The following is a 9,708-nucleotide window of genomic DNA, read 5'->3' as shown; positions in this document are numbered from 1 at the left end:
GATCTGCTTAAAAAGCAAACTGTAAAAACAGGTACACTTGTTTTTCTTGAAAAAGATTATTTTTAAAAAGTATATTTTGGACGTTTTTTTCAGTCACTGCTCTGACTCTGACTGCCCTGCCCGTCTCCGGCGAGCCGTAGCAGTCAGCCTGGTCAACCATGGTGTCGCCATGGCACCCCAGGATATTTTAATCCAATCTTTGGCTCACATAGTTTATGGTCCTTTCCACTATGGACGCCGGAGGGTGTGGTGACCGTTCCATAGTGCCACTGCTCTATGAGATGAACTTAATCCACACACCATAACTGAAGGAAGTCAAGCTCAGCGAGGGCATGTATCAAATGGCCAGTGGATGACAAGTTTGACTGCATTCAAGGTGTGCCATTTGTGTGTGTGTATACAAGAAAGATGGAGTGATCAAGGTTGAGAGAAAAAGGATAGAGAGATGTGTGTTTTCCTTTTCAGTAGCATGCCCTGAACAAGTTTGTTTTGTACCCATGCCATACACTCTCCCCAGGAAACAGGCTTTATTAATTGTGTAACGGGGACGTCAGGCGATGACTTATGATCTGTGTGACTGAATGTGAAGGTGCATTGTTGGTGACTTTTAACAGACTCTGAAAAAAGACAGAGCGAGAAAGAGAGAGAGAGAGAGAGAGAGAAATGAGCAGTTCAGAAATAAAGGTCTGGAAAGAAAAACAAGCTCAAGGGGATTTGTTATGTGGGGGTGAACCAAGAACGTCTCCCAGTTCTGTCCAGAGGAGGCTGCCATTTTAACTGCGGCTCTGTGTTCCAGGTGTTGCTTGTTAATTGGCAATTCTGCGAGCAATAAAACATTTCAGTTACTTATGCCCGTAAAGTGCTTTCATGCCGCTTCCAAATGATGTAATTAGCCAGCCATTCCGATCGGCACAGCATTCAGCCCTATGCTGGGCTTGTATGGGTGGGGGGTTTGGAGAAGGAGGGCCCATTTGCACACAGCAAGAGGCCTGTCAGGGTTTCCTGGAATATGTTTTTCATTTGGGAATCAAAACAGCATAAAGAGAGGTAGTCGTTTGCACAAGATACGTGCACTGTAATTTCATGTTTCCAACTGTAGCTCAGTTTGTGTGAGGGGTTTTCTTTTCTCTCTCTTTCTCTCTCTCTATCTCTCTCTCTCTCTCTCTCTCTCTCTAAATGCATAATGGCAAAAAAAAAAATCAAAACAGTGACATGAAAGGAATTCCCATTTATGCATGAAGCTCGCCAAGCCCACTGAGGTGTTTGCCATCAGCGACAGATCAATCTGTTTATTCACTGCTCAGAACCTTCGGAAATATGTGCTGCGGTCTCCTACATTTCACATAAAGATCGCAGGCCTGAGAGACCATGCTGAGTTGAGTTGAGTCTCAACGAGCAGTCTGTGGAGGTCATGGATTTTGAGGTCGATGTCTTGGACTGTTCAAAGGTCTTCCAAACTTGCATGCAAACAGCATCCATGCACCAGGAGGAGTTAAAAAAAAACTCAAGGTTTTTACGGAGCGTCAAAGATTGATGGTTAGGCGAAGAGAAACAGCTTAAAAAGAAAAACGAAATGAACCGAAACCACATTTTAAAATTGTGTTCTCATAAAAAAGTCACAGAGCGGACATTTTACCATAAACAACGACTTGAGAAAGTAATTGAGGGATTTCGTCTTTCTGACATATTAGAGCTTAATTTAAGATACCACATGCACAGCTCTGAAATTATAAAATAATCCAGAGACAGCCACAGTGTCTCCTCACCACATCTCACCATGGCAAACCCTTAGCGACTTAGCTGAAGAGCGCTTGCTTCTTCAGACACTCACCATAAAAGACATCAGTCTCCCGAGAAAAGCCCTCAGAGTAAAACACTCTTGAGAATAGAGCCTTCTCATCGGGAAAAGTGGTAAGCAAGAGATGATTACCTGAAACAGTTTGGCACATTCAAGAGTGCTACACTAAGGTGATAACTTTGGCACATAAACAACATGAAGATGAGGGGCAAGTTTTAGATGGGCCCGAAAGCAGACAAGTGGTACCCAAACCGCTGGGGCTGTCTCCTCATAGTCGCCTTCCTGCTTGTTGACTTGATCTATAGATCCTTTCAAGAGAGTTCCATCATCATAGTTGGCCCCACAAGACTTCCTTTTTAACATTCCATATGTTATCTTAATGCAGAGGAAGAAGATTGGGGCCCAAATAGAACGTTCAAGCATTGTTTTTTTTTTATTGATGAAAGGGTCCATACTAGTTTTTGGCGTACTGCAGACTGCCCAATATATACAGTTATACAGTATATATATATATATATATATATATATATACTGTATATTTTGCATCAAAATATGCAAAATAATTGGTGAGCAGGAATGTCTGTCTCATTGGAATTGTCCTGATTGGTTGACAGATAAAGATCATGTCAAGATTTATTTGTATAAGTGTTATCATTAATTTTCTATTTTTACCCACGGCTTAGGAGATAACTAGAAACTATTTTAGGCACGTTAACCTGCTGATAGATGTTTGACCTAAAATATAACGTAAGTGTCATATTTCAAGATTATCTCATGTTATCACCAAAATAGTCAAGTTTTTACCTTTCAAAATATTCATCCTTAAAATGTTATTTCTTAAAGAGGGTAAAGCACACTTTTCCCTATTTGACATCTCAACCACCTCTGTCAACTTTTTCCATTGAGTGAAAGCTGCCATAAATGTTTATTCTGTTCTCTGCACCAGAATCTTGAAATATGACACTTACGTTATATTTTAGATCTTGACATGATCTTTATCTGTCAACCAATCAGGACAATTCCAATGAGACAGACATTCTTGCTCACCAATTATTTTACATATTTTGAGAGTATAAATGGGGAGGGGTGCAGTTCTACTAAATTCTGTCAGAAGCCAGCATGAAATCCCAACATTACTTACAGCATCTTTAATTGCCAAGAAATGAGTAGATACAAATGGCACACTTTCTCTAGCTGACTAGTTTTCTGAGAGAAACCCTCCTCTTCAAGCTACAGTTTGGGTCCCTGCAGTCTGCGGCTGAAGTACTCCATCGCAATTATAATTCACGGTTATTATCGCATGGGTCATGCTTCAAGCTAGCGTTCCAATGCAGGCATGGGTAATGAGACATAAAGAAATGTTAATTCAGTCATTAATTATCAATTCATCAACCTTACTCTGAACCGCAAGCTGTTCCGATTTTTCAGAACACTGCACTGTGAAATTCCCATCGGACACTCTGGGCCTTTTTAGCTAAAAGTTTATGTAATTAATAACATGCATATTAATCCCACTAAAGCTATTTATTTGGTTATGATACATGATGTAGTTTACCTTTTTTAACCCTGTTATGAAAGCGTAAAAAGACTTGAAGTTAGAGCAAAAGGCAAGGCTGGGTGGAGGAGATGGGGGGTAAAACTAACATTCGTTGTATATCTGGTTTAATTCAAAACAGCAGAACTGCCGTGAGGCTGTCAGGCCTCAGCCAGCAACATCGCCAAGGAACACAACAAGCTGCTCGCTATCATGGCGTTCCCATAGGAACGGGCCTGTGAGGGTGTGCCACACACACACACACACACACACACACACACACACACACACACACACACACACACACACACACACACACTCATACACACACAAACACTCTCATCTGGGCAAACATAGCTCCAGCACACACCGACACCACATTCCAGGAAGAGGGGAGAGGAGTGGAGAGACGTGAGGATATCAACACGAGCCGGGTGATTAGTTGGCCACACCGGTGAGAAGAAGGAAAAAAAAAAAAGAAAAACGCCACGAGGGGGAAAAGGGATCAAGATTCCTGAGATGTTCGCCTCGAGTGCTCATTCGCACACTTCCTGTCTCTAATAGAGGCCACACATTCCCAAAGGCTCAGCAAGATGCTGGCAGTTCAAAGCCAAGGAGCCAGCGCCAAGAAGAGTAAACAGCCAAAAAAACTGTCCCGGGAAAGGGGAAAAAAAAGGGAAAACAACGCACAGAACAAACAAAAAGCCAGAAGCACAACTTCTTCTCATAGCACCTCATAACTGCATGACATCATCTATTTTTCAGTAAACCACCACTCTGTTGCTTAATTTTCTTCTCTTTTTTTAATAATTTAACTATCGGAGAAATGAGCTGCGTGGACCAAAAACACCTTATAATGTTTGTATTCACACTGATAGATACAGCTGGATATTACAGGGCTCGCTCAGTGAGAGGATGTTAACTTCTCAAAGAGAAAAAAAGCATAAAATAATAATAAAAAAAAAAAAAACAGTTCCTCTCACATTGCCTTGAGCTTTGAAAACATAAAACGTTAGGAACGTGCATATGTTCTGCAGAGCCTGTCCGCTTTTGTAAGCAAAGTTTATTGGATTCTGCTGTGGCATAAATCAACTGCTGCTGAAGTTTATAGTTTATCAGGAGAGGGGGGGGGGGTGTTAGGTGAGACATGAATCATCACATTTTCTTAAGCCCACCTCGTGAAGAATAAATTGCAGGCACGACTTAGTACTTGGAACTGGCAATTACTGCACACCGACTCTGAGAGAGTTAAGTACACAGGCTGAAAAGGAAAGAAATAAATGTGACTGCCCTGATGGAATTACAATGAGGCCGAACCAGCGTGAAGCAAGAGAATTAGCCAGGAATGGCATCTCTCAACCCAACCGGCTTTTCTGAAAGCTACTCAAAACAGTGAGGACACTGAAACACTTTCACAGGACTGTACCCACCTGGCAGGTTTTTCCAAGAAGCTGATGCTTACAGCCCCTGTGGGGGCGTGCTAACTTTAATGTCCTTGGGCCCCTGGGGGCCTGCAAAGCTCTCAGTCAGCCCCTGTGCTCATTGGAGTGGTCCTCGGTGCATGGCTGACCCCTGGCCCCTATAACTCTGTCTTTGTTCTGTGAGAGTCACCCGGTGACCTCCTCCTGCTCCTCTTTTCCTGCCTTAAGCCCTTTTGCTGGAATTCCTGTGAGACGCGCTCTGCTCCTCTCTCTCAGCTCCCATTGCCTGAAACCTGACTCCCCAACGCTGAGCTCATTGTCAGGGGTGGATTTCATCGTTAAGAAAAAAAAAGAGAAAAGGAAGAAAAAAGAGGAGCGAATGAGAGAGAGAGAGAGAGAGAGAAAGAAGAACGGGAGGAAAAGGCTAGAAAGTTAGAGAGGAGTCGGCTTGCTGAAGAAACCGGTTGCATCGGTCGCTCGGGGGTTAAGTTGCACAGTCATACACGCATTCGTGCCAGGAGGACTGGAGAGGAAGCGACGTAGGTGTGGATAGCGCAGATCACCGCCCGGTCGTCTGCTCGTTTACCTCTTCGCTGTCCGGGCGTTGCACACACACCCCCCCCCCCCCCCTTCGCTGCACTCCCCTTTTCCCCTGTCCTGTCTTCCTGCCTGCCTGCTACCGCTCCCCCCCCCCCCCCCCACCGCCCGCTCTCGCTCCTCTTCAAAGTTAACGAGTCTCCCTCCTCTCGCCGATGTCGTCTGCGTGCGGCTGGCTGGCGCATTCCTAACAGCGGGAGACCGTGCTCTTCCTTCTGACCTCCCTGCCCGAAACGCCACGTTTTGCAAGGTAAGTGCCTGTCATTTAATGATCGTCTTTGAGCATGGGGAATGACGCTAAGACAGACAACACAAACAGAGGGGATGGGGGGAGAGGGGGAGGAAGAAACAGAAGGAGGAAAGAATGATAGAGAGAGTGGTTTTCTAGAAGTTGAGAGAGTGCTGAGCCGACGCCTTATGCTGCGTCTGTGACTCGGAGAGGCACTATGCACAGAGCCATGGCGAGAGCCGCGCATAATCACTGCAATCATAATCAAGCCAATCAGAGATGAAGTCGAGCAAAAACAAGAGTTGGAAGAAGGAGGCGAAACCTGGCCAAGCTGCCTGACAAGAGAGGCTGGTCTGGATTGAGACAGAGAGAGAGTAGGGAGTGAGAGTGAGGATAGGCTTCTGAAAGTTTAATTGGGACCACTACAATTGGATATGCTCCGCTTTTATGAATTATTGAGACATTCTCATGTTTTTTCTCCCTTCCGTGGCACTGACTTTTCTGGAGTGAATTACTCTCAATTGCTGTCAGGTTGGGTTATGTATGTGTTTATGTTTATGTTTATGTGTGTGTGTTTGTGTGTGTGTGTGTGTGTGTGTGTGTGTGTGTGTGTGTGTGTGTGTCTCACAGTTAAATCCAAAAATATCAGCACGCCAGATTTAAAAACATTTAAGATGCCCCCAAACTGTCTTTTTAATTTGAGGAAAGATTTTAAAACTGGAGAGAACTTTGATATACTGAAGTTGTTAATGGGGCAATTAAAATTACAGTAGTAAGATTGGAGAAATTTTGTTTTTATTTCCCTAAAATTACTTTACACACATATGACTTTTTAGGGCATGAGAAAAGAAAAAAGCCTTTTTAGCTTTATGTGATTTAATGTTGTCACGAAATCCCCCCCAAATATCAATGGCCCCAGTTTGTGTGATTTGCTTCATAACTAATTTGTTCAGTTTTTGCACATTATTACTTCTTTACACATAAGCTCTTTGATGTGTCACAGCAACAAACTAAAACATCATCTGTACGCTTTTTTGGAATTGACAGCTTTTAAGTTGTAGAAAATGTTTAGCTTTTTTTTTTTTTTTTTAAAGAAATTAATTTAATAAATTACTTCTGTGATCACATATTCTGTTTTTACAAAAAAAATGAAGTTCAATGCTTCACAAAATGGGCCAATTTTTAGCTTTTGTAAAGACCAATTCCAATGATGAATCAGTAATAAATGCATTTTTCTTAAAACATATTTCTTACAAGGGAAGAGACTACAGCATATGGGACATGTCTTACTTCTTTATTTATTTTAGAATGAAACAGGCTTCACTACTGTGATCACAGCAATGCTACAGAAAGAAGAAAAACTACTCAGCTGTGTTGAGACAGTTTCTGCTAAAGGTGTTTGATTACCACAGCCCAATGATTTTATACTACACCTTTTGTGGAGGTAGTGGAATTCTAGCTTGCCTTTGAGACTCTCTCTCTCTCTCTCTTTCTCTCTGGTGTTGAATCAGATGACCAGCGAGAGGTCGGCTCATGAATCAGACATTGTCTCGGGGCTGACGCTGGCCCAAGGGCACCGCTGAAATATGCAGAGGGGAGCGTGGGGTCGAGCGGCGAAATGCCAACACAGGCGTACGACTGTTCCAATACGGGGGTGTGGAGAGGGGGGTGAGGGGGGTGGTGGCGGTGGTGGTGGTGGGGGTGCAGGGGCACGCCGGCCAAAGCTTAGTCTCTAGAGTCACCCTCCGACAAGCCATTAGGAGACGGAGGCATCCGCCAATGCCTCCCGCGAGGAGAGCAAAAACAAACAGAGCAGGAGGAGAGAGAGGCTAATGTAATTAAGGCTAAAGCGCTGGGTGGGGGCATTAATTCTGTTTAAACCAGCGGAAGGCCTCTGCCCACCAGTATCAATCACCACAGCTGACCGTTACCTACAGGACAGAAGCACACAACCTGAAGAGGTTTGTTCCTCTTTGCTCCCCCAACACTGTGCCCGCCTGTACGCACAGGGGCCTTGCTGCCGCTGAAGGGTCCTGTTGAAGGGGGAAAATGGAGGGCCTACATTTATGCCTGCCTTGAGTGGGCCTCTGTTGAAAATCATTTAATGGCTCATAACAGTTTCTACGGTTCCAGGCTTGATGCAAGCCAAGTATTTAGTATTTAAAGGCAAATGCAGCCATATGTTTTTACTGGATGTACTGAAACTCTATTAGCTGTGCGCACCAACCACATAAAATGTTTTTAAAAAAGACAAGGGAATCTACTTTATCCACTTCTACATTCAATTATTACACTCGCTCACTATCTACCAAATCAAAATCAGGTAATTTGCTTTTAGTATAAGTATAAGTATATATACTCTTTTGATCCTGTGAGGGAAATTTGGTCTCTGCATTTAACCCAATCCGTGAATTAGTGAAAAAGTGAGGTGAAGCACACACTAATCCCAACACAGTGAGCTGCCTGCTACAACAGCGGCGCTCGGGGAGCAGTGAGGGGTTTAGGTGCCTTGCTCAAGGGCACTTCAGCCGTGCCTACTGGGATTTGAACCGGCAACCCTCCGGTTACAGGTCCAAAGCGCTAACCAGTAGGCCACGGCTGCCCCCATGACAGTGACATTTCATCCATGACATTTTATCCATGACAGTTACCAAGCAACAACTACATATGTCTAACTAAACTTTATTACTTGAAATAGAGGGTATAATGGTCAGGAAAGCAATGAGAATAAAATGAGAGATTGACATGTCACACAGAAAAACAATATGCACAAAGAGGCCATAGGTTCCAGTGAGCTAAAGGGTGTTGCTAGGCACTACACAAAGCAGAAGTGCAATTCAGACAATCATAATTAAGGACCGGAATTATCCGTTTTAGACTATAAAAGTTCAGAGCCACCACCAACCATCTGTATAACAGACATATGTGGCATGCTCAGGCTCTCAGAATAAATGGCCAAATTTTTGTGTTTACTTTATGGTTTTGATTTTTCCCCCCCTTGTCCTTTGACCATTGATGACTGGTGCACCATTTATCTGCTCTTGGCAGAGGAGCCACTCCAGAGACAGTCGAGCATGCGATGGGCCTGAATTCTGATGGACGTTTTTTTACGGCGGCTGTGTGAAGCCTGGACCGGCCATTGTTGTTTGCTTTGGCCCGTTCCAAAAGGCAGCCAAGAGAGCACTCCGGAGCTAAGGGCTGCCAACACGAGTCCGGCCACCCCGCTCCGCACGCACCCCCACCACACACACGCACACACACACACACACACACACACACACACACACACACACACACACACACACACACTCCTCATTTTCTGCTCCACTCACAGTAGACTCATTTAACTGGCACCACAGAGCTCTGAACACCCCCTCCCCCCCTCCCCCATACCCACAGCAGCTCCCTTTCTCCCATATTAGCGAGCTCCAGGCTATTGTGAGATCATCAAATAGCAGCTATTTTTCTCATTAGCCACGGTTTCATCCTTGAATGGTAATTCCGAGACGAAACACTCTTTCCCCAAAAGAGACTTTTGCACGGAAAAAAAAGGAAAACTACTTCTTGTTGTCCTAAGTAACACACAGCCACTCATGCCTATGGTTGTAATTGTGTGCACAGTAGGCTAATGTGGCATATGGTAAACACACTCGTCCTCAGGTGCTAAAGCTGTATGTATCAGCATGTAGCCATCATCATCTGCTGCCTCACCTGCAGGTTCTCCGTTTCACTTTAAAGGCTTGTATTACAATACCCCCCCCCCCCCCACCTCCACCCCCACCACCCTACATGGTCAGCGGCCTGGCTGTGAAGGAGCCCGCTGGCAGACCGATCCCATAAACCCCCCCCTCCCCCATCGCCCTGTGCCCCATGGTGCTGATCGGAGCGCCTTGGCGGCTGCCCAAAAGACGGTCGAGGGCTTAAGCCCGGGCCCTCCGCTGAGCTCCGGCGGCTCAGCTTTCCTGGCTGAGCCAGCAGGGGAGCTGATCTCGGCCTTGGCCGCGCAGCCCGGCTGGGTCAGATCTTCACACGACCCGCGCGGACCGCAGGACCCCTCTCCTCTCAGCACGTTCCCCCAGCCTCACCTCTCCTTTCTCTCCCCACCTCATTCTCATTCTACCCTGCCTAT

The 9,708-nt window shown here is 45.0% G+C and overlaps 1 protein-coding gene across 1 annotated transcript in view; it reads left to right on the top strand.

The window, feature by feature from the left end:
- The first annotated feature begins 5,437 nt into the window (after positions 1–5,437).
- The window catches only part of flrt2 (fibronectin leucine rich transmembrane protein 2), a 32,985-nt gene continuing 28,714 nt past the window's right edge, over positions 5,438–9,708 (top strand). The window contains exon 1 of the mRNA XM_042094312.1: positions 5,438–5,600. The gene's annotated coding sequence lies outside the window, so the exon portion shown is untranslated. The remainder of the gene's footprint in view (positions 5,601–9,708) is intronic.

The sequence above is a fragment of the Alosa sapidissima genome, chromosome 6 (assembly GCF_018492685.1).
Source record: "Alosa sapidissima isolate fAloSap1 chromosome 6, fAloSap1.pri, whole genome shotgun sequence".
Taxonomy (NCBI): domain Eukaryota; kingdom Metazoa; phylum Chordata; class Actinopteri; order Clupeiformes; family Clupeidae; genus Alosa; species Alosa sapidissima.
This window is presented reverse-complemented; position numbering and strand designations above follow the sequence as displayed.